Here is a 27,729-nt window from a genome sequence, read left to right as displayed (position 1 = left end):
CAACAATAACCTGTCCCGCGAACTTCGCACGCAGAGCTAACACCTTTTGGTCATCATAACGCATGATTACTTTGTCTCACCAAACGTTGTACCCACCCCTTATGTAATGCCCCTGAAAAGGGGTCTTTAAGGAAATAAAATTGATTGATTGATTGATCTAACTTGGCTTTAGACTTCAATGTGGTGACGCTGGAGTAACATGAGTAATCAGAGAAGATGAATCGCTTTGTTTGTGGTGCAAGACGCGCCTAGATTTATCTCGATTGATCGCATCCAGGCGGAGCCGATTCTACATTGTTCTAGAACGTTCTAGCAACATTCCAAGCTTTGTTTCGAAAGTTCGCTATCAGCTTTAAAAAGAGCATGGCCGAGAGCGGCCGGCATTCTGTTCGACGACCGCCGTGCACGCTTGTTGCTACACCGGCGCCGCGGAGTGATTCAGTTCTTTGCGGGCGCAAGTCAGCCCAAATAAAGAGTTTCGTTTAGAAGCCATTCTCGCTGTCTTGCTGTTCGTCGGACTGCAGTCACCACAGTACGTGACAAAAATTGTCCCTGACAAGAGGAGCAATGAAGCATGTAGACAACATTAGACGACGCTCAAAACTGCTTTCTTTTCAAGCTGTTCTTGCTTCAAATATACCTCTCTCCCTTTACCCACATTGTGGACTCCTGAGGAAGAAAGGGAAGACCGGGTACCACGCGCTGTTCTGCGCGAGGGCGCAACGAAGACGAAGAAGAGCCTCGCATCGACCCGGACGCCTTGTTCCACGATGCCGCCCATGGAAGAACCCCGTTCTCCGACTCCTAAGTCTCTCGGCCATACATCCAGCGGAGGGACATCGCAACCTGCGGCAACGGTCAGTGTGCCACAGGTGAGCGAAATGCATTCCATCTTAAGGAAACGTGACGGCGTAGCTCGCTTTAAAGCTCGGGGCATCGAGATGTGGCTGACGTACGCAGTACTGCGGGATTATCCTTCAGCTTGACCATGGTCGAGATGTTTGTTGCGCTGTCAGGCAGTAAATTTGACACGCATGTGTCTCCAATTGAGCCTGTGATTTGCCAGCCGCGGCCACCATATCCCTGCAAATTTCTTAATCTCATCCGCCTATCTAACTTTCTGCCGCCCCCTGTTACGCGTGCCTTCTCTAGGAATCTACTCTGATGCACTTTATCCTGCCTTCGCGTTACATGCCCTGCCAAAGCCCATTTCGTCCTCTTGATTTCGACTAGGACGTCGTTAACCCGCGTTTATTCCCTCCCCAACTCTGCCCGCTTCCGCTCTCTCAATGGAACACCTATCATTTTTCTTTCCACAGCTAGCTGCCTTGTCCTTATTAACTTAGGCTGAACCCGTTACATTAGCCTCCACGTTTCTGTTCTGTAGGTAACTTACCTGTAAGATACAGCTGTTGTATCTAGTAAATAGTATTTAAATTGTTTTCTTAATGCCTGTATAGAGCTACAACGATGTTCAGGCTTCTCCTAATAGCGGGCGCGAAGTGCGGAGAAAGACGTTAAGATGTTAGGAACTTCAGCACACACGCTGAGTACTGAGTACAAGGCAGAAAACAAAAGTTTAAAAGTGCTTCAGAAAGACAAAATAATACCATCCTCAATCTCTTTTCTCTGTGGAAATTTGAGCGAATTCTGCCGAAATTATAAACATTTCCAGGTGTCTAAAAAAGCGAGCCTTGATTTCGTGACAAGTGCTGCCTTCTAATTCCCTTGAGTGTATTTTATATTGATTTGCAATTTTGCAGAGATACCGGAACTATCAAGGATATAGCGTCTACTATCTAAAACTGCACGTTTCTACTTTTTTGACAGAGCAGTTAAAACAGGTTGCTCTTGAGTCAAGTTATCATTATAAGTTTGCGAAAGTAGGTGCGATACGGAAAAAGAGGCAACTAAATGAACATAGATATATTTTTAAGCTATATATTTTTTTTTGTCTCAGGGCACAAAGAGGACGGATAATTAGATTTTTGAAAGAAAAGGATGGTTGAATCAGTGAACAAAGGTTGGCCGATCTAATGACGTCCAGAGAAGAGCAACACAAATATGTTCGCAAGAGTGAGTGAACTAGCAGCGGAAAGAGCAAACAACCGCTGTCGCTAACTTGCTCGCACTTTTGCAAATTATTCTTGTTACGGGTTTGAGGTTGATGCCCTCCTTTGAATGCGCCTGTTGGGGAGACTTATCAAACTCCGACGCTATTTTATTGTCGAACGTTTCTGCATAGCTTTAGTGATTTACCTGACGTCATCTTTGTATTTTTCCTGTGAATTTATTCAGTGCTAAGAAAACAGTCGTGTGGTTGTGAATGTTAGGTTTGGTCTGCTATGATATATTTTGTTGAACCATTCCTCCTTATTTAGCACCCCTGAAAGAGGGCTTTTAAATGTACATACTTGGAACAAAATGAATAAAATTAATAAACGAAAGCTCGTCAGGGAATCGTCTGGTGCTCTGTTAAAACTGCTCAGACATTTAAACCCTCACAGCAACAGTCTTTTACACAGTAAGCAGTGTTCGCATTCACCTTTGTTGATGTGCTGTAAACCGCTTATAAGTGATTTTTTTTTTTTTTCAGAAGACGCAGCCCGTGTCGAGCCAAAAGGCCCAGGTGCGTTCAACTTCCCGAGCGAAAACCGTAGGGGACAAGAAATCTCGGAAGAAGTCCGAGGTAAGTCAGAGCTTACAACTTGCATAGTGACAAATGTGTATCGTCTACGTAATGAAAAGGTTAGAGGCGCCATGCCCCTTTGCGTATTTGGTTCTAGATGCCACTGCTTTTACTGATTAGCGACAAACTCAGGTTGGGTAAACAAAAAACTACTGGCTGATCTTGGGAAAATTTAACGGAATTTTTATTTGGGATATCACCTGTTGGCTACCGGGGAATACTCAGTTTGTTAAACACGCTGCTGACGTTCAGTGACGGCGGCGCTCGGCTGCTGAATCCAAAAATTGTGGGTTCGATTTCGGCTGGTCCGGCGGCATTTCGATGAAGGCAAATTTCAAGAACGCCTGTCGGGGTCGAAATTAATTCGAAGCCTTCTACACCAGCATGCTGTTGACGCTGCCACCAGTTGTTGACGCTGCCACCAGTTGTTGGCGTTGATGGGTCGGTTCGGAGTCGTTGCTAACTCGCTGCTGCTGCTGCTGCTGCTCGCTTGACGGAACCGTGGTCAAGCTTCGACACCCGTTCCCACCATCACCAGGACAGGAGTGCCGCCAAGTGAAAGAGTTAAGTGATGGGAGGAAGATTACAAGAGGGTTTATTTACATCTTTTTACATCACGGTTAGAGACTGAAGTGAGGCTCCAAAAGAGGCTCTATGGGAGGCTTGAAGAGAGCTCTAGTGAGTTCTGAAGTGAGCTGATCTGCCGCATTCGTTCTCGACATTTATAGCCTTCGCGTTCCCCAAAGTCCCTAGGTTGAGGACGCCCACGCCGGGGTGGGAGGGGCCCAGATCACAAACAACACAAACTTGTGCGCACAAACACACCACTGCACTTAGGGCCACGCCCACGTCACATGTTGAGTCTGAGGGAGAGAAGGTTGTCGTCGAGGTAGCGTTGACTGGTAGGTGATGGCCTCCGGCCAGTCGAAGGTTTCTGCGGGTCACCGACATCTGCTGATAATCAGACACCCGCCGCTCGAGGCCGGACGCAAGGTCACGAAAACGCCGAAAGTGGTTCCTCGTGCTTGGGTCGGAGAAGATGCCCGCCAGCTTGTCGCGGTGCTTGGCACACCAAAGAGCAACCGGAGACGAGGCCCTTTGTTCCCTGGCACGCTCACGGCAAATGGGGAAGATAACGTTCGTCTCCCCGAGGCGGCGGCGGCGTTCTACACGTGCAGGCACTTCAAAAAGGGGGTCTGGTTTTGGTCCTGCATTCCAACCGGGCAAACTCCGTAATTGAAGCCAGCTGTCACCTGGGTCCTCTCAGTGCGTGCGGTCCATGGCGGCAGGCCCGAAAGTAATCACGCTGAAGTCGCTCGCAGCCATATACAGTGGAAACAGGTGTGCTGGCTGGTTCCAAACGAGACCCGCTGGCGTCGATCTTAATAGCTCCTCCGCGGCCCGGAAAATCTCGAATGGCCAGCGTTCCCCACCGCTGGGCAGGAAGAGATGGGCTCGCGTCCACGTTGATATCTTGCCTTGCAACATCAACTCCCAAGGCAAACACAAAACACCAAACCACCAACAAAGGAAAGCACAGATGGGACGTTCCAAACAACAAAGCACCGCTCCACGCGCAAGCGCTTGGAATTCACTCAAGACCCACCAGGCTTCCTTTTAGTTCCAAACAAAATCCTGCTCCAGAATGCTGACCCCTCAATTTTGCACGAATTTAGGGTCAAAGCGAGCGTCCGCGTCCCATCTGAGGTCGCCAAAGACAGACTGCCACGTTGTACGATAAGCGGTGGTGTGTCAAAGCCTACAAATTTTGAATAGAAACTCCATTCCTTATCAATCAAGCTCTGATCCCTAATACCACCCGAATATCGAAAGTCTGCTTAAAATTTGGCCCACGCTCAGTTTAATCCTCTGGCTCTTCTCAAAGAACCTTGATCGCTCGAGACTGAGAATCAACTGCTCCAGTTAAACTCACAAAGATGCGACTGCTCATCAGAATCCGTACTCATTCCAGTACTGACGCAAAACTTCTCTTAAACTCATTGTGTCAGGCACCATAACCTATACACAAGCTGCTACAGCTGTTCTCCACAAAATTCAGCACTTTCAGTTCATTCGGTTAATCTCCGAATACCGCAATCGGATAATAACCACGCGCCAGGAAACACGAGTACGCAAATGAGCACAAATACACGCACTTTCTTTGCCTTTCGCAAGGCATTAGCTACACTGGCGTTAATGTAGCAACAAGATCTTGGTATCTCAACCAAGTCTGACACGTCTGAGTCTACTATCGATACAACAGAAACCTGTGCCAACCTTCAAACACAGCAAAACTTGAATGCTCTGAACGGTTCCAACTATCCAAACAGCACATAGTCTACTCAGGAATCTTCGCTAAATTCCTTTAAGTGCCCTTATTTCTCAGTAGCATGGCAAACTGAACTCTCATTTCTAACTCAGACTTTAATCTTTCTCAATTTTAAGTGAAAACACAGTAACGTCGGATCAGTCTAGCTCAAAACAAAGTAGCCTTTCCCTTTTTGATTTCGCACACACAAAAAAAGGGAACAAAAAACCAGCTACTTCGAATGGCTACGCGGGGGTGAAAGCTGACTCACCTCCGCCGCGGTGAAGGGATTAGCCCTTCAGACGCGCCCTCTGGGGTCGCGCTGTGACTGATGACACTGCGGTCATTTCGCTACAAAAGGCCACTGAAAAAAGCCATCTACGACTCCCTCTGTCGTCTCCGCGCCCCCTCGACACACTCAGAAAGCCTTGGTAGGGGATGCAAAGTCGAGAACCGGCTCTTGGCGACGCACAGCGACCAGCGCGAGAAGCTGTTCTTTGTTCTCGCCCCCAGCACGAAGCTCGGCTACCTTTTCGCCCTGCGCGCTTCCCGGAATCCAGTGCCGAAAGTGAAGGACGCATCCTTCTTTTCAATTGCGCGCGGTGAACCCGCCTGCGTGCGTGGCCTCTGCTGCTAAATCCCTGTGTTCGCACGCGCTGAGGGTAGCGCAACCTAGTGCCCTCCGGTCTCTCGGGCCGCTTTGCCTTTTCCCTTTCCGCCTTCTTGTCAGGTAGGGGTTGTCTGGGTTTTCCCGCAGGCCGATGCCCTTTGAAAAACCCCCCTCCTGCTCTGCTTGGAAGATGCGGTCTTCCCTTTCTGTTACTGCGGTCAGGCTTACAACAATCCACGCGTGTCGCCTGACCAGTAACTTTAGCCGCAAGCTTGCGAGCTCTAATGCGGGAAGGCTTCTCTTTCCCTTCTGCCGCATTTTCATCTGTGGTAACACTAGCACCTGTCCGTGCACGCGAATTTAGGGCCTGAAATTTCATCCGTTTCCTTTTTGGCCTCGCCCTTTTTCTTTTTCGCTTAGAACTTTCCACGTGCGTCGCCTGAACAAAGTCTGTCTCCTCCAGCTTTTGACATGACTTGCCTAATATTTCATTAGGCACAAATTTGACCTCTTTGTCTTCGCAACAGATGGTCATCTCTACAGAGCTGACAGACGGACCTTCAGCTGCCCCGGAAATGAGCAGTTCGCTCCCCTGAAGGTAGTCCTCTGCAGCTGGCTTATCGCTCCCAGTGCTTTCCTCCGAAACGCACTGCTCTTTTCGAATCGGGCTCTCTTCCTGTGTCTCAGCCTGGCTTTCAATACTGCGTTTTAACTCAACAGCAGCTTCGCACTCTTGATACGCCAGCGTCGCCGAGGTAGCCACAACCCTGGCTTGGTCACTGGCACCGCAGTGACGCCTCAAATCTGAGTTGCCACGATTCGCCATTCCTAAGGGGCTCCCCTTTGTTTCCCTTTCGAAACATCTACCTTTGAGGAAGTTATCCCTTTCACATCCGTGCCGGTTAGTCGCCTGTACAGGCCCCTTTCGAGCGTCCTCACGCTTAACCAACTCGGCCACGGTTCCTACTCTCACTGCACAGCCTCTCTTCGGAGCTCCCTCTTTTCTAAACCGTCCGTGCCAGGTAGACTCTATTTCTCGGCCCTTATTCGCAGGTTTGCGACTATCTGACTGGGCGACGGTCTGTTTAGCTCGCTTGGGAAGTCTCTCTTGGCTCGGCTTTGTCCGACGCCATCCGTGCCCTCTCCACACGTTTTCTGAACGAGCTCTCGCGGAGTTACACTTAGCTAACTCGGAGACGGTTTCTGTAGCCTCTCTACTTTGGCCGCGCTCTGTCGTGTACCATCCATGCCGGTTTTGCGCCATTTCGCAATCCTGTATTATGGCGTCATGTCTCTCCAGCCCGGCGATGGACTGGAACATTGAAGGCCCTGTCTGGACGGAGATAGCGTCACTCATTGCTACTTCGTCCCCATTAAGCCCGTTGAGCTTTGCGAGCCGCCTTTTCTCAGCCTCGAGTTTAAGCTCTTTTAGCTCCGCTGCTAGTTTCTGCATACGCTCTTCCCGAGCTCTTCTACTTTCCTGTAGCTGTGCCTCTAGTCTCACTCTTTCCGCTTCCTCAGCGTTTTTACGCTCCTGTAGCTGTACTTCCTCAGCTGTTTTACGCTGCTCTTCTTTTGCCCACTTCTGCATATTATCCCAAGCAATTTCAAAATCATCCTCTTCCTCCGTTTCCAAATTTTGGATTGCCTGGACAATATCCGAATCTTTCGCTCTTTCCTCCACATCCACTCCTAACTCATCGCACAAGAACAACAGTTCTGTCCTCGACAACCTCGTCAGGTCCACGGTCGCTGCTTTCAAATATTGGCTTTGCTCGCTCATGGTGATTCTGAGCAACTACCCCTGTGCTACAGACATACAAACACCGATCAACCAGCAGTTCAAATTATTAACCCAGAATTTGAAGCCTGGAGGATCCAAAGCAAAAACCAAACACTTACCCGCAGATGCAGCACCATGTCACCCGGTTCATCCCACCGCTGCCACCAGTTGTTGACGCTGCCACCAGTTGTTGACGCTGCCACCAGTTGTTGGCGTTGATGGGTCGGTTCGGAGTCGTTGCTAACTCGCTGCTGCTGCTGCTGCTGCTCGCTTGACGGAACCGTTGTCAAGCTTCGACACCCGTTCCCACCATCACCAGGACAGGAGTGCCGCCAAGTGAAAGAGTTAAGTGATGGGAGGAAGATTACAAGAGGGTTTATTTACATCTTTTTACATCACGGTTAGAGACTGAAGTGAGGCTCCAAAAGAGGCTCTATGGGAGGCTTGAAGAGAGCTCTAGTGAGTTCTGAAGTGAGCTGATCTGCCGCATTCGTTCTCGACATTTATAGCCTTCGCGTTCCCCAAAGTCCCTAGGTTGAGGACGCCCACGCCGGGGTGGGAGGGGCCCAGATCACAAACAACACAAACTTGTGCGCACAAACACACCACTGCACTTAGGGCCACGCCCACGTCACATGTTGAGTCTGAGGGAGAGAAGGTTGTCGTCGAGGTAGCGTTGACTGGTAGGTGATGGCCTCCGGCCAGTCGAAGGTTTCTGCGGGTCACCGACATCTGCTGATAATCAGACACCCGCCGCTCGAGGCCGGACGCAAGGTCACGAAAACGCCGAAAGTGGTTCCTCGTGCTTGGGTCGGAGAAGATGCCCGCCAGCTTGTCGCGGTGCTTGGCACACCAAAGAGCAACCGGAGACGAGGCCCTTTGTTCCCTGGCACGCTCACGGCAAATGGGGAAGATAACGTTCGTCTCCCCGAGGCGGCGGCGGCGTTCTACACGTGCAGGCACTTCAAAAAGGGGGTCTGGTTTTGGTCCTGCATTCCAACCGGGCAAACTCCGTAATTGAAGCCAGCTGTCACCTGGGTCCTCTCAGTGCGTGCGGTCCATGGCGGCAGGCCCGAAAGTAATCACGCTGAAGTCGCTCGCAGCCATATACAGTGGAAACAGGTGTGCTGGCTGGTTCCAAACGAGACCCGCTGGCGTCGATCTTAATAATGCCTAAGAACCCACAGTTTAATATCGGCCCACAAAAAACCATATGTTAATGTTAATGAGCTCGATTAGTTTCCTTAAAAGACATTAGAGAGAACCCATAGGCGAATATGGGCCTGGAACAGACCATCTGTTAATGTTAAGAGCCATTAGAGATGAGTGTAATGGCCTGGTTCATGGAATGAAGTGCGTGTGATTTAAAAAGACCGCTCCATCCAATTTTTCTTAGTGAAAAATTCGTTCTATGGCCCCTCCTGAGTATGTTGGCGCTTGTTCGGCACCAAGAGACTCATTTATCCCGATACTCAAATCAAATTCCTGACATCCACACCAAGAAGGACTCCGTGATGGCCGTTGTGAAGTGGAAGGCGCAGTATCTTACCCTTTGAGATCTCTGATCAAAACCGTGTCAGCGCACGCTCCTTAGTTGCGAAATCGGCCGGTGAGGGCGACACGTGTATGCTATTTAAACACGACAGCGTGAACGCTCCCGTCAGCGGAAGACCCGTGGCGTTATTGTGTCGAGATTGTCGAGACATATCTAGATGTGTCGAGAATGACGTCTGGATTTAAATAATTGAGAAGAGAAATTGTGATGTTGCATAAAAGTCGGCGCATGTCTCAAACCACTGAACTTTAGAATAAATTGATTTCTCATAAAGATGGCATTCATAAAGTTCAGTTATGACTCGAACCCAAGATCCTTGGGTGGCCAGCTGGGTACGGTACAGACTAGGCCAATGTAGGCACGTGAATTTTGCTGAGGTACTAGAGGCGGTGCTCTGAGTGCGGTGTTGGCTTAATTTGAAGCTGAGTAATGTGGTAATTAGTGGAGTCAACTAGAGACGTACTAATTAGTAAGATCTTAATTAAAGCGGAATTATGTGTGTGCGCTGCAGTGCGGGAGAGTTCAAAGAAGATGGTGGCAACTGTATAGCGATAATTGTGTGAACTCGAAGAAGGGGCAGTGATTGTGTGTGGACAGAAACCGCCGAAGGGAGCCAGTAACACACTCAAGGGCAGAGCTTAAGCTCAGTGGCGGGGGGCAGCCATTTGGCTACGCATTGTAAGCGGTGCGGGTGCGTGCCGGCGTTTGATGCCACGTGTGTGCTTGGTAGGGGAGGCACAAGGTTAGGTCGTGAGATTTGTGAGGCTTATCACATTATCAGGGAAGGTGACAAGTGTGTAAGCACGACGTCACTTGCCCTGACGAGGAAAGAAACCATGTATCTTCGAAACAGTTTGCCACTTGTTGATTAGTTTTTTGTAACTCAGTGTGCGCATGTGCCACTGAAGTGTTTTAAGTACATGTTTGGTGTAGTAAACCTTCAGTTGATGTTTAGCGCTCGTCCTGTCTCCTTCTCTGTCTTTGTCCCATTTTTATGCGCTAGTCTTTTAATTAACTATGACACACCAACTAGCCCAGCTTTCCGCTTTGATCGCTTTGAGAGCTTAAGCGTCTGAGAATTTTTTTTTTTTGGGGGGGGGGGGAGGGCTTTTTTTTTAGCTTATTCGTTCTTAATCTTTCCTCGGGTGATCATAAAATGGAATAAACTAAACCCGTCAATAACAAATACAAATTTATTATACTGGTTCGTTTCACAGCTAGTGCTCATGAAAAATAATTAATGCTTATGTTTGTTCTGAACTCTCTGTAATGTAACATTGACAATGCGTGGAACTGAAGTTTAAACGCACCTATTATTGTTTGGAAACATTGCGTATATTTGGTTTGCCTTAACATGTGCCGTTGCTTTTTTTAATTTATTGTACGTTTATTTTGTGCTAAATTTTGTTTAATTTATCGTTTCTACTTTAAGAATCGTTTCGCTGGGTAATTATTGCGTGTTACGCACACGTGTGTTTTTCCGCTAAAAAAAAGATAGCGCTGTTTTAACCCTTTTGCTAGGCTCTCCGTTGAGAGTGGCAGTATTGTTAATAAGTAAAATAAATAAAAAAATTCGTTCGCTAAAGCTCCGCTTTCGGGGAAAGAAGCGTCATTGTCGTTAAAACGCAGTTATCTGTCGATACGGCTGACAACTTTGATCTCGCCCGAGTGTTCCGGTATTGTCCTGAAGCTGCATGTGCGCTCTACAAGGCACAGCTTTAAGGTGAAAGCCTTTAATGCCTCATCGCTGTCGACTGAAGGTTGTCAGCAGAGGTGTCACGCTTTTTGGTTGGTCGAAATGGTTATGACGTCAGAGTGCGCGCATTCGCAGTAATGAGGTCACGCACGGATGCCTGACGCCCCTTTTGGAGCAGACAACAAGTAATAAAATAGTTGTCGTCCGCTCCGACAGGGGGCGCAAGGCGTCCGTGGATGACCACATTGCGTACCCAATTACTCCGAACAGAGCCATGGATCCAACCGAACTCATCGAAGCAGATAGAGAGCCGTGCTAAAGAAGCAGTCAGGGTCGGCAGTCAAAGTGTGTAGTCAAAGTGGGCAGCCAAATAAAGCACTAGTACAGCACAAACAGTCTCGCAGTCAATGCCAAACAGTGTGCCAGGAAAGGCTTTCGCCTTGCAGCACTTTAGAGAGCCAAAGTGCCCCCTGAATTTTTTAGTTTAGAACTTGTAAAGCGCTGAGAGGAATACGAATGACGCAATTTACGAGAAGTTAGCTTCAGTGCGGACACTTAGTCTGCGCTTTGTGCGAACACTTAGTCGCGAAAGTGCTAGGCTCGCGCTCCCGTGACAGCGCCTCCTCCGTATAGAGGGCGCCCTGGCAGCGAAATGTAAACGAGTTCCACCTGGCGAAGGACTTCAATCGGAGGCGCCCTCACGTCGGGGATGATTTTTAAAGTTTTTTGTAGATTGCAATAGCAGCAGTGACGCAGTTGGGGCTCCTTGTTTCGCACTACTCAATACAATTCAATTTATTTACTTTGGAACAAGTGTCCATAAACTTCTGACAATAGCATCTGGGCCCTTAACAAGTTGCTAGTTTGGGCTCGTGTAACGAGTGTACAAAATAGCGTACCCGGGCAGCAGTAACAAATAACTGTAAAATGTGCACACATTTACAAGCATGAAGATAGGTTCCGCAAAAATAGCAATCAACTGAGGTATACATCACGTGATATATGACCAACGAAAGATGCGAAATACCAACATGGGACAATGTTCGGAAACATTCAAATAATACACAAATGCCGTGTCAAAAGAAGCAGAGGTTTTAACAAGATTCTCAACTGCAATAAAGAATGGTTACAAGGTAGCGTTACATTTCGGTAACAAAAAGAGTTATTTTTGGTAATGATGTCATTAGTGATCGCGAAAAAATGTGGCTTCTTTGTACTATATCTTTGTGCCAGTGTATGCTAATATTCGCCTGGTTATAAGGTGTGGACGGCCGTAAAGTTAAAACTAGTTATCTTTACTACGTGTGTGTTATTTTGGAAGTTTATAGAGATGGTGGAAGGACGAGGGTTCTTATTTAACAAATTGTATGCACATCACATGTTGTTCTGTAGTCGCGTGAGACTATGAATGGCATAATGTGAAGTTCGTAAAAAAGTGGTGCTGTATGTTCTCTTTAGTATGTAAAGGTCAAAATGCGCAGAGCACATTTTTTTACAAAAGGATGAGTGATTCCAGAGAGAAAGGATTCAACACAGTATGTAAGATGACAGTAAAAAATTGCAGAGTGCAGCATTCTTGATGTTTTGGAGGAAAGCGCTGACGTGTTTGATAAAGTACAAAACATGCCTCACTTTGTTTCCAGCAGCAGTTACTAATATGTTCCTTGACATGTAATGAAGAGTCCAGGGGAATGCCAAGGCATCGGCACGATTCTACTTGGATAATTTCTTCATTACCGATTGTTAAAGTTATAGGACCTTTATTTTTGCTGCCTGAATGTGAAAAGATTATGGAACTTGTTTTCGTGCATTTTAACGTGAATTTCTTAGTCGGAAACCATTTCGCTATGTACTTGGTTATTTATTAGCACTTTCCTCTATTTGATCACTATTTCTACCGAAAATGGGTATACCTGAGTCATCGGCCTATAAAATAGCCTCACCATCTTTTATGCACTTCGGAAAATCATTTGCGTACCAGTAAAACAAAATTGGTCCTAACACCGATCCTTGTGGTAACTCATGTGAGACTTTAAAAAAAATCAAGTTTGCGTTTCTCTATGCACTTGTTGATCTCGATTTGAAAGATAGTTTTGAAAAATTTTAATAGTACGACATGAAACCCATAGCAATCCAGCTTCCTAACAATAACTGATTGGAAACCGTGTCAAATGCTTTCTTTGAGGCTAAGGATATGCCAATAACTGTTTCTTTGTTATGTAAAGCATTTTAATTTGTATTTACAACATTTGTACTTTGCTTATCGATTTGTTCGGCAGGAATCTATGCTAATTAGGAACTATGATATTGTACTTTATTAAAAAGCGTAGCATTCGTATTGCCAGAAGTTTCTCAAAAAATGTGTTAAGTTTTTAGAGGGCCTATATAGGCCAGTAATTTTTTAGCAGACCTGGATTCGCTCCCTGAACACAGAAGACATCCTTGCTATATTAAGAAGAACGGAGCATGTGCCGGAGTTGTAAGCGGCGTTAAAAATGTTTTCTAGAAAAGGACAGAGCACATCTGTATTCGATTTTAAACCTTTCAGTTCTATGGCGTAACTGCCAGCTGCTTTAAAACTTCATCACTGAATTTTCTGCTTGTCTTCAGTGAGTTTGTCCGCTTATTGAAAAGAAAGCAATAATAGCTCGAATTTAATAAAGCAAACACCCTAAACTCTTCGCCTCCATTCTTGCAAAATACACCGCTGGTGTTAGAGGTTTTATATCATGGTTCTGCGATGTCCTACGTACATGAAGCTTGGAGCAATCCTGATAGGATGGCACTTACTGACGTAAAACTTTTCGTTGTGGTTTTCACGGCTCGTTCAGTCGTTAATGATGAAACTCAGACTTCCTAACTCTTGTCCTTATTCAGAAGACCAAAGAGTCGAAGCCAGTTCAGAAAGAGGTTGGCGCTACCAAAAGCCCTGAAGCGGAACTTCAGAAGGAACCCGCTGAGCAGCTTGGCAGCAAGTCGCCGGTGAGAATATATTATGTTTTTTTTTTCGCTTATGCGTATAGTTTTTTTTTTGTCCATATCTCCGGGATAAGTAAGAACGCACGCTTCGACCGGCATATGCGCGAAAATCGCGCGTTTTCTGTCAAATTACCGAACACTTAGAAAAAAATGGCGGCCCTTTGTGCGAAACGTGGGACTTGTACGGCAACAAGAAAAAAAAAACGTTTTGTAGGAAAGCAATGTGCCGACGCATGGTCAGGAAGAATCTGGAGCTGCTGACATCCCAGGGGCCCAACATCCTGAGCAACCTGCTCTGTAGCTTGGCAGCAAACCACCTTGGAAAATACCACTACTCTAGTGCCTTACTATCAACTCCTTTTGCGACTCTACTGAACTTGTAAAAGGCCACGCTTCGCAACCTATGTCACGTGTCTTTGTGACTCCATTCCAACCTGCCCACCGCATTGTGAGCAAACTACCACCGTGAAAGGTGGCAGTTAGATTATTGATTTATTGATTATTCGCGGGATGTTTTTACTGGGTCTCACAAGCTCCACTAGTGGCAGCACCTGCCATCGCAACGCAATGACGATTACCCAGCGATTTATTAATGTAAAGACTATCAGCGATCTACGAATGTAAAGAAAAGAATGGCCAATTCCGCATATATGGGCACTAACTAAGCAATGCTATCGCATCATACCCTCAAGGGGTAGCTTGCGTCCCCCCCCCCCCCCCCCCCTCCTAGTTTTGGCCCTAGCACGAAAGCCCCCACCGTATACGATGTCGCCGATCTTCCTGACCTTGAAGACCGAGCCTCGACCCGAAACCGAAGAGCTAGCGCACCTAAAATTCGCATTTGGCCCAACCACGCTCAATCGTCCGTCATTTTTCCCTTTTTTTCAGAAAAATACGAACATTTGTGTCTTCTCAACCGCCAAGTGGCGGTAGAACAAAAAAATTCAGAGGGGCAGTTTGTTGACCTAAAGTGCGGTGAGGCGAAAGTCTTAAGCGCAGTGTTGCTGCTAGTGTCAGTGATGTGTGGCTGAGATCTTAAGCTTCGCCTCTAAGAGTGGAACGCGACAGCGTCTTGCAACGCTGCCAGGGAGTCCACAGAACGCCATCGCCCATTCGGCTCTACGCCTTGCTCGACGCTAAATTGGTTTTTAAGGAAAGGAAAGGTCTCTCTCTCTCTCTCTCTCTCTCTCTCTCTCTCGCTCGCATATCTCGGTGGACACCTGATCCTCGCCGTAAGGGAAGGGAGGAAGATGGGAGTGAACGAAAACGCCGTATTAGCTAGACACGCCTTTGTTCATTCCAAACCATCGAGCTGGCATGGCGGAGGCGTTAACGTGCTCGTCTCGCACTCCGGAGACCCTGGTTCGATTCCCCAATTCGACCAATATCCTATTCAGTTTTATTTATGTCTGACTAGAAAGGTCAATTAGGTTAATTTATCTTTACCATTGTTCTAATGCCATCCATCGTGTCAAGTGATGGAACTCTCCAGAATGTTCGACACAATGTCTATGAAACTTCCAGAAACGTCTAACTGTTAATGATGGTTAATGATAGTTAAGCATGACTTGCACACATCGTGATACAAGTTAATGCATGGTTAGTGATAGTTAACGTGACTTTAACTAATACACTGATAAATTAGTGTTAGTTAAGGTACAGCCGCAATGCACAGTCCCACATGCCTCTTCTTAACTACTACTAATTACCAATTATTCATTTAGCCATTAATGACAATGTTTAATCATGAAATCCCTTTATATCATGTTCCGATGTCTTTCGATTGCACCCGGTTAAGTATCGGTTGGCTATTGATTGGCATATGCCCATATAAGGCATGCATCTGAAACGCAAACGCATTTGCTAACACATCTTGGTCAGGACAGTATGAGGCAATAAAGACTTTCGCCTTAAAAAGAACGCTGTTGTCTATAATTCAAGGAGGTCCATGCCGAAGCACTTTTTTTTAAGGCCTCCACGCAGCGCATTCCCCGAATTTCTGACAACACTCGTAGTACTGCTAGTATTACTAGGACCGGTTTATATTATTGCCCCAATTGGCGTCCTGCATAGAAGCAGAGAGAAGAGAACGTTCTCTATTCCAGTAACAATACTCAGCATACAAAGATCGTCGTCTGCTTTCACTTAGCTGAGGTCCATCCTTGGTACACCATGGAGGAAGGGAAGAATTTTGGCACACTTTTGAAGAAATATATAAAAACGCGCTGGATGCTTTGTTCACTTTATAATCAGGCACGGAGAATTCTAACGCACTAAACGTTGCGTACACAGGAGGCCGCTGATGCACAAGAAGTGGCCAACGAAAACTCCAGCAAGCCCCCTGCGACCTCTACAGAAGGCAATGCGCTACTCATGAAGAAAAGAGGTTCGGTGAGTATACTACACTGGCCTTTCGGTTATCACGCAGTAGCTACAGCATCTGATTATGGCCAGAATAAAATTGCGAGAACACTTTGGCAACAAAAGTGTTGAGAGGCGGAAGCCGAGGACACTATGCGTTAACTGTTAATTACGCTTAATTACACATTTTTCCATCTAATTTGACATAAATCTGGCATTTTTTCGACCATTCTGCGACAGCTTTTACTATGCCGTGACGACGGTCCCGTGGCTATATCGACGTCACCGTTATTTAGATGCAATTCGACATTTCTGCCTATAATTAATTGACTAATTACTCTAAAGTCGCCAAACTTGGCTTCTAGGCTCATTTTTTCTCCTCTATCGAAAGCATCCATTGGGTTTCTTCTATCTTTTTTAGTTCACGAGTGAAACGCGTGTGACACGCTTTGTTAACGGACGGACGACAGTATGGTCCATTAAAGGCTTTCGCCAGGGTTGCCAGATCGCTCCGACCTCAGGTAGCCAAATTGACCTCAGTAGTAGCCCAAACGTAGCCAATAGCGAAATTTTTGCGTAGCCCAAAAGTAGCCAAAAATATTTTTGTGACATTTCTTAGGCATACTAAATAAATTTTTGGCAAGAACATTTGCATATTACATTTTTTTCCAGCACATGATGTCTGAGGTGGTCCACACGGCATGTTCTTTACGTTGTTACGTTTCGCCTCCGTCATGCGCGCTAACCAGTGCGGCTAACCAGGTCCTGAAGATGGGGCCGCAGTTCCACTTTGCAGGCGCGGCAATAGGCCATATCACCTCAGGCTGATGACGACAGCCAGTCTTACGCGCAAAAGAACGGCGGCGCGATATAACGCAATCGCAGCTTTAGTTTAGAAATATTTCGCCTTTTAAATGTTCGTACGCAGATTAGGCATATCGACAGTGAAAATGCCTTGCTGTATACTTACGCAGCCTCACATTTCAATTTTATGCATTAAGAGAAAAGTTCTCATTGAGGGCGCCACCTCAAACATCTAGCATGCGCCATCTTGAAGCTACATTCGGTGATATGCATGAGCTCAGAATAAATCAAGGATATATGTCATTATCTGATAATCTATGTCAATTTTATCTTCAGTCTAACAGCACGTTCGCAATAATGAGAAAAACATATTACCCTTGAATTCCGGCTCCTTTTTCCATTCCTTCTTGTAGTTCGGGATGTACTTCGCCAACTTGCCCATTCTGATTAAAGTTCTCGTAGCGACGGATCTAATGCCATGTTATGCCACTAACTTCCGCCGTCCTCATTAGGTACAGTGGGTTCTGCGCCGCGCTGAAGGATGGCGCCATGGCTGCCATGGCTCCGCATGAGTGCACGCGGATTACGCGACGGACACGGCGCTCTCGCGTAGCTCGCAATGAATCTCGAGGGCTGCGCGTGTGCCGCTTGAGGCTGCAGAAAACAGCGTAGGCTCTTGCGAGTGGCGCGCTTGCTGTGTCCACCATGAGAATAGGAAGAGAGAGAAAAAGACTTTATTAATGCGTACGCATTACTTGCCTCATGCGTATCTTGAGCAGAATGTGTCCGCAGAGCCTGGATAAAAAATGCAAGAAAAAGACATGCCTGCTGGTGGGTTTCCAACCAGCCACCTACCGCAGCCGAAGCGGGCGCCCAAACCACTAGGCCACGCTTACGGTTTGTGAGCATCACGAAACCACGGAACAGAAGCGAAACAGTAGCATTTAATGCTTAAGCATTCGCACCACGTGGGGAGACAGTTCTTTTTGTGTTTTCCCTCTATTCTGGCGCCAAGGTCACCCGCGCTGCGCCTTCAATGGGAGAACGCTCACATGTGCAGACGGCAAGAGTCTATGTTCGGTGGCGCGCGCGCGCGGGTGGCGTTAGTGCGCGGATTAAGTGGAGCCTATAGGCCCTAAAGTGTTTCCTGGGGGCAACTTTCACGTAGTGTCCACTCTATAAAATAAATCAAAAGGTCGTGATCCTTGACTGCCTGACGCATATAAGTTTTCTCGAACACAGCGTTTTCAAATTGTCATTTTGTAGCAGACGCGCTCAATTACTTTTATTTCTGTCCCTGAGTAATTGTAACAGAGCACATTATAACTGCTTTAACTTTTTTTTCACGCATGAAAAAGATGTAGCCCAAAAGTAGCCACATAGCCAAAACGAAATTTCTGACGCCAACTCGGATAAAAAGTAGCCCAATTTGGCTATTAATAGCCCAATCTGGCAACCCTGGCTTTCGCCTTAAAAATGTGCCCGAAGCACGATTGTGCTCATCAGCAGAGATTAAAAGAGGTGGCTCTTTCTTGCTATGAGCAAAATTATATTTTCGGACGTAATTTATGGGGATGGTGATTTATCGGTCAACGTGATCGTCTTTATGAATGTTATCGAAGCAGTGATCTAGTGATTTGGGCATCCATATCGTATGTGGAAGGGGCGGAGTTCGAAGCCCAGAGCCTTCGATCGGTTACCCATCGGTTTTCTGATGAGTACCGGTCTTCTGCATAGCTTCTCTTGGGTGAAATACTCGAAAAAATAAACTGACCCAACCTCGCGTCGACCAGACAAGTTCGTCATAGCGCTGTTTGACGAAAATTCCTTGGAGCTATTGAAATCAAATGCTCATCAGCCTTCTTCAGTGTTTCGTGCTTCTCCCGCGAAAAGCTATTCACGAAACTACGGCGAGGCTCTGACAGCAGTATTCGTGAGAGTTGGGTATTACTGCATTCAATATATGCATCAGAAGAGGGTTTTCTTTTTTTTTTTCACGGGGGGGGGGGGGGGGGGGGTCTATTTTCGTTTTGGAGGAACCCCTTTCACGCTAGACAAGGGGTTGCGTCGCCACTTTTTTCAGATCTTCAAAGATTTCATGGGGAAGCTGACATTGACAGGAATGGCCAAGGAGGAGGTTAAAACGCAAAAGAGCGAAACTACCACCGCATCTCGCAAGGTGAGGGGAGACTGCGAAGCATTTGCGCGATGCTCGGGTCCTTCGGCAGTTATGTCGGATGCTGGCGAAAAGTGGCACCTTGCTTGCGCGGAAATGTCGCTGCTTAAACTCCGCAAATGAAGACGTGCAGCTAAATTTTCCAGATGTGTATTGTTTGTAACCATGTTTTATTCGTTGTTTATTTATGGCTGATGTTATCTTTCATAATTCTAATACAATCACTGGGAAGGTTTTCCTGGGATAACAATAGGCATTGTGCGGCACAAATATCATTTACCATTGGTGCTTACCTGATGCATCCATGCCTGCGGTGAGGTATACAAGCATACCTCGGCACCATGATAGGTGCACGTATACATATGCGAGTGGAGTGTGGCTGACGCCAAAAAGATGGCACGCATGACTTATTCTGCCGACCTTTTGGTTAGAAGCACTGCGGTGCTAATATCCTGCCATTAGAGTCCCGAAATCTCAGCATTCAAGTTGGATCACGCAGTAGTTTCACCTGTAAAAGAATACAGCTGAGAGCAGTTTTCACCACCCACCTCCCCTCCGCACCCGCCTAGCTAGGCTGGTGACCACCCACCAACCGCAGCACTCCATCCACCACTCCACCCCACCTCCGCCCACCCTCACCCTGCAGAAGCGTCACCACCCACTAGAAGACTACGTAGCTACGGAACGAAAAACCGACAGTGAAATCGCATACAGAGGAGGAGTGGAAGCCCACCTTGCTTTCAATGGCATCTCCCAGTGGCCTCCTTTCTACCCTACCTCTTCAGTTAGTGGCATGAACTCCCCCGCCACCCTCCCCCTCCCCACCTCCACTTTCAATCCGCCTCCGCCCACCTTCACATCTAGAAAATTTCTGTAGCGTGTCTGAAGGTTCGGCACAGACTGAAAACGTTCGTTAGAGTAAAACCATCAAAGTGTTGTCAATTCATTTTTTTTTCCTTGCTAGAATTAGAATGGCGTTTCTTATTAGGTTGGATGGCGTTTCGATGCGCCTGTAAGGCGTTGAAGCGAATTTCAAAGATGTTTCAAGTTTTTTTTTGTAGTTTGTTGATTTGACTTGTCATTGGCTTCGTTCCATTTGAAAAAGAATCCCTTTTACATGCAACATTTTTGATGAAATTCGAATCGTAGAAGTACTTGTGCCGCCCACTTATGGCACCCACTCATGGGTTAACTGTTGTATATGAGAGAGAGGGGCAAAATGCGACAAAAATATGCAAATCGTCGCTATTAATTTTTGTTCGTGGACACCAAAAAACAAAAGCTGCCAAATTATTCCCTATCGTCCTGACCCCACGATCATTACGTATAAAAAGAATGACTGCATAGCAACGCAGTGAAAATTAATGAAGCATAAAACTTAAACACGCCTCACTTTGCCCCACCCCATGGGGCTAAGTGAGACAGTGCGCGGGGCAAAAAGAGTCCGCCTTCAGAAATGAACATATCAGTGATCCTTGCAAAGAATGCAAACGAAGTTAGGCTCACGGACATCTAGACAATATTTGCGAGCCTATTCGAAGGGCAGACAGTGTACTCAGACCACACCCGGTACAGTTGTGTTGCATTTCCCACAAGAGTCTGTGCGCTTCTACCGCTGAGTTCTGCATGTAGCCTGGCAAGCGTTGTTTTCGAACTTCTTGCCTTGTTAACAGCTTTTTTTTCTGCTTTAATGCCACAGTTGTTGCCCTTTCTTCTCAGCTGTGTTGAATGCACATGCTATTTGCTTCGATTCATAGCGCCGTGAACATGAAGTGTTGAATGTGATTGCATTCGGCACACCAAACATGGCTTCCTCTATTTTCATTGTGTGTTCTCAAAAGACTGTTGTTGCCCACCGGGCAGGGTGAGACGCTAAAGTTCACAAGACGTTTGACACAGCTAAATTTCCTTTGCTGTTGTAAGGTAAGCGCCTGTGGAAACAGAGGGAGAGAGTGAGAGAGAAAGGAATTTTTAATGAGGAAAAGGTGGAGAGGTCACCCGGTGGTAACATGGCCCTGGCCTGTAACTCCACACAGGGGAAAGGGAAGGGGAGGAAAAGGAAAGTGCGAATGAAGGTTGATGATGGCATAATGCAATGAGTTTCGCGGGTGATGTCGACGCACACACCCGCACAAACGCTGCCTGGCACTCGCATCGCGGTGAGTAGACGCACATAAAACTGGTGTCTGCAACACAAACACCGCCACATGTCATTAACCATGTAGGTAGTGCACAGGCGGTCACAGACGGGTATCCAGGCCTGTTTTACACAAAAAGTTGAGCGCGGCGTTTGTCATGCGCCAGCAATCAGAACCTCTCGCCCTTGCGCCCAGAAGAGTCTCCTCAGAGAGAGGGCGAGAGTCCAGTTTCACAGTCGCCTCCAATGTTCTTCAATGTTCTCCAACGTCATAGAACTTTACCGGTTACGGCTTGACGTTGCCTACACCAAACACTAACTTCACAAGATCGGCATCGAAAGTAACCCAAATTGCGTACAGTGCCACACTCCAGAGACTATTTGGCACCTTCCTTGCAAGAGCCCGAACTATACTGCTGAAAGAAGAACATGGAAACAGTAAAAAAATTCAGGGGGCACTTTGACTGTCTAAAGTGCGTAGAGGCGAAAGCGTTTTCCGCACCACTTTCGCTGCTTCTGTGGCACTGGTGGCGTCACATATAATTGAGTACTAATTACTAAGTGATGACAAATCACTAATTAATGATTGATTACTGATTAATGCCTGAATACTAATTAACTGCTAATTAATGACGCTTAAGCTTCGCCTTTAGGAGTGGAACGCGACAGCGTGTTGTAGCGCTGCCAGGGAGTACACGGAACGCCACCACCCGTTCGGCGCGATGCCTTGCCCTTTGAACGCAACGCTTTTTGAGGAAAGGAAATGGCGCAGTAATTCTCTGTCATCTCGGTGGACACCTGAACCGCACCGTAGAGGAAGGGAGGAAGTGGGAGTGAAAGAAGACAAAGAGGGCCCGTAATGAAGGAAATGAAAATTGTATTTGAGGAAAGGAAATTACGCAGTAACTGTCTCACACATCTCGGTGAACACCCGTCAACGTTCAGGGGGCACTTTTTTTACCTAAAGTGTGGCCACTGATGTGTGGTTAAGATGTTCAGCTTCGCCTCTAAGAGTGGAACGCGACAGTATCTTGCAACGCTGCCAGGGAGTCCATAGAACGCCATTGCCCATTCGGTTCTACGCCTCGCTCGTCGGTAATTTGGTTTTTGAGGAAAGGAAATGTATCTGTCTCTCATATCTCGGTGGACACCTAAACCTCTCCGGAAAGGAAGGTAGGAGGATGGGAGTGAGCGAAGACACCGTATTCACTAGACGCGCCTTTGTTCATACCAAACCATCAAGCTGGCATGGCGGAGTGGATAGCATGCTCGTCTCGCACGCCGAAGACCGGAGTTCGATTCCCGAGCTCGACCAATTTCCTACTCCGTTTTATTTATTTATATGGCCTAACTAGAAAAGTTAATTAGGCTAATTGGGTAATTACGCAATTAACTAAGCTCAGTCCCACTTACTTGGAGCATCACTATACGATCCCTTCAATTGGTTGCATGGTTACTAGGCAAAGTGCAATTGGCCCCGTTTGAAATTGGCGCACTGTGACGTCACGGCCGTTTCGACCAACTGAAAAGCGTGACATTTTCTGTCGACAACTGCTGCTTACAACGATGAGGCATTAAAGGCACCGGCGCTGCCCGCGTATCTCCAGACCTTTCTTGATCATTTCTGCGCTCTACTTGGCGCTCTACTCGGCATACACTTCTGTTCTTATTTACATTCAAACTATCTGAGAGAGCGGGAAAACACGGGTAGAGCTTTCGATCAAGCAATAAAGCTGTTTCATTCACATTGGCCCCAGCAGAACATCACAGCGCGGCGTTTTTCCCAAGTTGTAGCCTGATGTCAAAATGATTTTCTTATAATCACCCTAGGCGAGGAAGCTCCACAAATTTTCATCAGATATAACCAATAAACAATTCTCTTGTCCAAGTACCTGCGCTAATTTGGGATTTCAGGTTGATTAAGCTGCATAGTGTTGAAAAATGTGGCATGCAGAATTTTGCTCCTTTTCGACTAATTTATGTTCAGCATGGCTTACTTCCTGATTTTCGCCTCTGCTTACGTGCAACCAATCTGGTGAACCCTAAAGCCACATGTACTGGCAAGTATCCAATCAGGCCACCGAAATATGAATTTGATTAATAGTTTAAAAGTTATTGGGCGCTAAATAACAAATTGTAACGTTTTATCCACTGTCGCATTTTGCCCCACTCTCCCCACATAATGGACCCACGCACAAGTGAGAGAAATGTCCGTCGACTTGGCTCCGTATTCAGCTATTTGACATCCCCAAATGCGCTCCCTTTGTAGCAACTCGACTCCAAAAGCCTGCAGGAGCTACTAGCCCCCGATATGTCATCGACTGCTACGCCTGCCCGACCGGTGTCGTCGGCCCTGCCCTCCGGAAGCGAGCATCTTGTGCAACACGGGACTTGCGTGCTCGCTGGCATGGCCGTGGTCATTCTGGTCTTTTTTACCGCCATTGTGTTGCCGAGGCTGTTCGCGGAGACCACCTGCGAGACGGACGCATGTCTCTACTACGCTGGCCTGCTCCGCGACTCTCTCGACCACACGGTGTCCCCTTGCGTCGACTTCCACGCTCACGTGTGTTCCCGCTGGGAGAAGTCGAAAAACGTGCCAGTTAGGAAGCACGTCTACCGACAGTAAGTTCTGCCGATAGAACTATTCTTCATGGGTGGCGGGATACGTAAGCTGCACACGCACTTCCCGATTCCGCCGCTGCGGTTTTTGGCGCTAGTGAACAAAAAGTTGGTCTGGTCGTTTAAATGTTTAGGGGAATCCCCCAAGGTGGAGTAAATTTGTAATAAGGGAGTAGTTACTCATTGACACCCACCCAAGCGCCGCCGTTTGGCTGAGCTTGGTTAGATGTGTAATTACTCCCTTGAGTAATTACTCCCTTATTACAGAAAGTTGGGCTACGCACAACGTAAAAACTCTCGAAAGTAGAAGGTTTAACAGCTGCCGCGTTGGCTTTGCTGGTAGGGCACTGTGCGCGACATGCCGAGGTCGTGAGTTTGGTCGTCTTTTTTTCTGCTTTTTGTTAAATTATTTTTCTTCTCAGAATATTTGCTCTACTAACGGCCCATTCTCATCATTTTCATCTCAAAAAAAAAAAATTCTCCCCCTATGCATCCGTTGCTTTCGAATTACTGTTGACTTGTCTCATATATGCACGCACCATAGAATGGAGAGAATACCGATACGAAGTAGGATTCAAAAAGCCGAGCTGGGGACCAGCTGATTGAGGACGGAAGTGGACTGGAAGAGATTGAGACGCTGTTCCAGTCTCCTGTATGTCATTATTACCTATTAAAAGCGCGAACTAGACGAAATGCTTGGACAAAACCCTCTGTTACTATAAAAGTGTGCACATGCTCCTCTCATGCGGAGGGGCAGTAGATGTGCCCCTACCCGCTAAATATAGTTGACGGGTTCGGGCTCCTGTTCTCCCTTCCCTACAACCTTGTCCCTTCACTGTGTGCCTCAACGAACGCACCACTTACGTTTGCAGTCTCATTAGTGGACATGTTCTCGTCTAGTTTTCACTGATGCTTTACGCACGTTTACAGCTTTCAGTTATTTTTAATATTGCATTACCTCTAACACCAACGTTAAGCGCTCTAGCTCTTCGTTCTGCGTCCTCTCTCTGTTTCCTCGAAACATTGTAGCGCCATTCTTGGAGAGGAGTTGCAGTAGAGCGAATGTTTATACGAACATGCATCAGCATAGAAATACAAAAAAGCGAAAAAAAAATGCTCGTCCGAACAAATGGGAACATTCGTACGTCCGCCTTACCAAACAAGTGGACTAACGTTTACCGAAAGCTGGCTTCCTTTCAACCGTCACCAACTCAGATTTCGGTACATATTACGGCAGACACTGCAGTGCGCATGCCTGTGGTCCCCACAAGGGGCTGCTCGCTTCTCGTTATCACCGAAACAACCGGTAGCATAAGAAGTTGTGCACTTTATAGTTAATGCTTAATGCGTTCTTACGCCCAAAGAACAGACTGTGGGCGACGAGCCACAGGGTGGGGGCAGGTTTTGGCTTAGTTTCTATCACCTCCTTTTCTTTAAGTGCACCTAAATATGTGTCTCGAAGGGAAGGCACCTGTATACTCAAGCACGTGCGTGTAGTCCAGTTTAATGCGACATTGTCAGAGGTCTCTGCCACTCCACCTATATAGCTTGAGTCCACGCGGAATTATCGTTAAAAAGCAGCTCACCTTAAGTCATGAGCACCAAGTCACAAAATTACAACGCAGTCTCCATTCCCATAGTTTACTTTTTGTCTCGCAAGTGTCCTCACGCGTTTCTGCTCCGCCTTCTCGCAAATATATAGAGCAGTCTCCGCTCCTGCTGCACCCCAGTGTCAGGAGCTGAATGTTTCGCCAAATACGCTAGCTCCACGTGAACTTTTGACCTAGGTCAGAATAGGTCTAAATGCTGAATATACTGCCATCACGGTTTTTTTTTTTCGTTGATATCCATGCTTGTTGATGTGACAAGCCCTACTCGTATTAACTCGGTAGCGTTAAAGGCCCCGTTACGCAGAAATCCCAGCGTCTGCGTAGGTGGAGTTGTGAGCGGAAAATCACAGGCATGGCTTTGGCACGTAGGCGGCAGCCGGGCCACCTAGGTCACGTGATCTTGCGGCATCATCATCGTCATAACCTGCCCCCCCGGATAGTGAGCAATCTGCCCACCGGGGCACGTGACAGTTAAATGATGAGTGATCGATAAGGAAGAGCAACCTTGGTCGCACTAGGCCCACCGCTGGAAGTATCTCCCATCGGAGGGCAGTGGCGCATCGCTTAACCGCTGCACCACTGCGCCAGGAGTGGTATGAGGACACACAGAGGTAGAGAGTATGACCTTCTGCATGTATGGAAATTAAACCACTGCGCTAATGCGTCGTACAGTTATGTCAGAGCTAAAGTGTCCCCTCCTATGTTCTTTTTTCTTCTTCAGATTTGTAAAAAAAGTGTCCGAAACGGCAAGTACTACCGCCGTACCACCGGAAGGACAAACAGCTGTGCAAAAGGCGGCGCTGCTTTACCAGTCCTGCCGGAATGTCTACAGCGGAAAAAGCAGCGAACTCGAACTGGCCAGGAAGCGGCTGCTTGATTGCGGAGTCTTCTGGCCTGAGATGAGCAACGAGTCGCGCCTAGTTCACACCTTGGTCTCAGCGTCAGCCGCCTGGAACTGGGGCTCAGTCATCCAGTTGTACAACTGGCAACCTGGGCGCTTCATTGTCGGCCCCACACTCATGTTCGGCGTGACCCTGGAGCGAAGAGCGGCCATGCTGAGCCCCACGAGAGGACAGAGCTCGTACAAGCAGTACTTTGACAAGATGGTGGAGGCCTTCAGCCGCAACAACGGTCGGGTGATTCCCTACGATGAGCTGATCAAACTCGAGTCCAAGATACTACCGCCCCTTACGAAGCAGTACGTTGCCGCCTCTCGCACCACTCGTGTGAACGTAAGCCTCGACGAACTAGAGGCGGTATCCCTGGGAATCATTCCGAAATTGACCTTGAAGCAAGAGCTGCAGAAACACTTCAACATCACAGTGGACCCCGTTTTTGACATCGGAAACGTTGAGTTCGTACAGGAATTTTTCAACACGGCCAAGAAACTGGGCGAAAAGCATTTCATGTACTACGTAGGCTGGGCCCTCGTGCAGACGATGGCACTAATTACCAACGCGGAGCTCGTAAGGTACTATTTCCAGACGGAAGCCTTCGCGGAGTATGGACACAAAGAAATATGCTTCGCGATCGCCCGGATGTACATGGGTGTACCATTATTTGCCAGTTACGTCAGGGCCAGCGTCAATCCTGGCGACCTTCGCGGTGCTTCGGCAATTTTGAGGACCGTGCACCACTCACTAAGACAGCGCCTCGAAAACACCTGGCTGGACTGGGGTAAGCTCGTATCTGTCGCTCCTTTCCTCAACGAAAGTGAATCCATCGTACTGAGTTTGGTTTCGAACTCCGACGACGAGTACCTGGACAAACGGTACGTGCGCTTTCCCGACATGACGGCGTCCATCATCACTAACTTGGAACTCTCCACGCAAGGACGCCGCGCCACAAAGGAGGACACGCAAGCGCCAAATTTCGACCGCGTCAACAGCTTTTACAGCATGTCCGGTATGAGCTTCAGTCTGTTTCCCATGGCGTTCGAACCCCCGACCTACCACGAGCACGCGCCTATCGCTGTGAAGTTCGGGGCGCTGGGCGGCGTGATTGCGGACGGCTTTGCTCGAGTGCTGAACATGGCGTTACCGGCTGTGGACGCGGAGACCCGCAACAAACTGGTATCGAAGGCGTCCTGCGACCTCGGCGGCAACGACACTGGTCCCTCCGAGGCGCTCAGCCTTGGACTGAGGGCAATGTCAATGAGCACACTCTACGAGACATTCGTCCTCCACAAAGGCAGCGCCTTCAGCCTGCCCGCCGGGGATCGAAACAGCGTCACAGATGCGCAGCTATTTTTTATATTGTGGTGCTATATCCACTGCGGCGACCCGAACGCCGCATCCCAGTGCAACGACCTACTGAGGGTTCTCAACCAATTTCATCTTGTGTTCAGCTGCAGTCATGGCAGCGGTATGTATCCTGGCCCCGTGTGTGGCATGTCGAAGTAA

The 27,729-nt window shown here is 47.5% G+C and overlaps 1 pseudogene; it reads left to right on the top strand.

Moving 5' to 3' along the window:
* The first annotated feature begins 460 nt into the window (after positions 1-460).
* On the top strand, positions 461-27,729 carry LOC149340754 (neprilysin-1-like; annotated as a pseudogene).

This window comes from Amblyomma mixtum, chromosome 6 (genome assembly GCF_055824585.1).
Source record: "Amblyomma mixtum isolate Tamu chromosome 6, ASM5582458v1, whole genome shotgun sequence".
Classification (NCBI taxonomy): Eukaryota; Metazoa; Arthropoda; class Arachnida; order Ixodida; family Ixodidae; genus Amblyomma; species Amblyomma mixtum.
The sequence above is the reverse complement of the archived record's forward strand: the minus strand, read 5'-3'. Positions and strand labels throughout refer to the sequence as shown.